At 40.4% G+C, this 1,749-nt stretch overlaps 1 protein-coding gene across 1 annotated transcript in view; it reads left to right on the top strand.

Annotated features, from left to right (window-relative positions):
* Positions 1-1,749, top strand: part of LOC107748832 (teneurin-3-like) — a 308,518-nt gene that overhangs the window by 124,861 nt on the left and 181,908 nt on the right. The gene's annotated exons all lie outside the window — the stretch shown is intronic.

Here is a 1,749-nt window from a genome sequence, read left to right on the forward strand (position 1 = left end):
GGCGATGCTTACGTGCCTTGGACATGTGGAAGAAACGTTGGTTCCTAGTTCAAGGCCCAATGTTAGGGGCTCCTTGTTGTCGTGTAACGCTAACGACAGATACCTCTCTCACGGGCTGGGGGAAGGTCATGAGTGGCCGCTCTGCCCAGAGTCTGTGGGAAGACCATCATCTCACTTGGCACATCAACTGCCTGGAGATGCTGGCCGTGTTTCAAGCTCTGACACACTTCCTTCCAGACCTAAGGGGACATCATGTGCTTGTCCGCACAGACAACACATCGGTGGTCTCCTACATCAATTCAGAGGCTGTTGGGTTTGATGGCAGCGGCGTCCAACGGTATACCTTTTCGCCTGCTGTACATGAGACCCTTGCAGTAGTGGCTCAGGACCAAGGGATTTTCCCCGAGGGGGAATACGCTTCGCATGATCAAGGTCACGTGGCGATGCTTACGTGCCTTGGACATGTGGAAGAAACGTTGGTTCCTGGTTCAAGGCCTCAGGGGAAGCTCCTCTCACTAAGAGCAGTCTACATCCCTGGGTATCTCAATCAAGGGGCAGACATCCTGTCGAGACAGGGACTGAGGCCCGAGGGATGGAGACTCCACCCCGAGGTGGTGGAGCTCCTCTGGAGGGAAACCTAGAGACGTTTTCTTTAATAAAAATAAGAAAAGAATACCTTTTGTTTAAAATAGAAATTTTATGTAACATTCAGGGCTCCAGACTAACATTTGAGAGCAGTAGCACCAGCGCCACTGGGTTCTACAGATGGTGGCGCCAGGAGCAGATTTGGTAGCGCTGGGGGTGGTGTGCGGGAGTATTAAAATATAGATCATTTAATCATAAAATTACTATAGTTTTGCATTAATAAGTGCAGTTACTTATATTACGTTCATTTCTTGTTTATTTTTCTTTTGTTTTGACAGTATTGCATTTGACAGTAAAGCACTAAGCTTGAGTTAAGATGCATACAAAATTTACTTTTATTAACAACAGTAACAGGTGCAAAATCACATTTTTATATAGAAAAATTATATATTCCACTCTAATTAAATTTACCATTATTCTTCTAGTATATGGAACTGACCAACTTCAGTGATTATGTGTGATTTAGTAGCAAATGTAAGAAAAGTTTGTTTTTCAAGGCACTTTGTGACTTTTCTATACTTTATACACAAAAAAGTGTACAATTCTGACAAAATCTGATTTCTTGATGATTTTATATTTTATAATAGTGATTTTATAATTTCAAAATATAGAGAAAAAGTAGAAATGAATGACTAATAAGCCAATAAGTGGTCCTCTGCTGTCGTCTACTGGTTATAATTGTGATTTGATGTATTTTAAACATTTTACATAAGTCTTTGTTTACCACAAAGTATATTTTGGCCATCCCATTAAAAATAAGATTCAAATTGAATAATTTTAGAGCTTTAAAGTGCTGGAAATAGTTTTTCATTGTTATAGTTCAAATAGTTAATTGAAAAGTGCTTGAACTTCTCTCTCAAAAGGTTGTACAAACCCTGAAATGAATGATGTAATGCATTTGACTATTTCTACCACAACACCATGGTTACAGTTAGCGTTCCTGACGTATGTCAGTGCTGTTTATAACAGAGAATTCTGTGCAGAATTTGAATGATTCTCACTAGATCTCGCAGCAACCTTATCATTGTGCGGCGAATTCAAACGCTTCTCACTAGATCTCGCAGCAACCTTATCATTGTGCGGCGAATTCAAACGCTTCTCACT

Source organism: Sinocyclocheilus rhinocerous, unplaced genomic scaffold, assembly GCF_001515625.1.
Source record: "Sinocyclocheilus rhinocerous isolate Xijiao unplaced genomic scaffold, SAMN03320098_v1.1 scaffold590, whole genome shotgun sequence".
Classification (NCBI taxonomy): Eukaryota; Metazoa; Chordata; class Actinopteri; order Cypriniformes; family Cyprinidae; genus Sinocyclocheilus; species Sinocyclocheilus rhinocerous.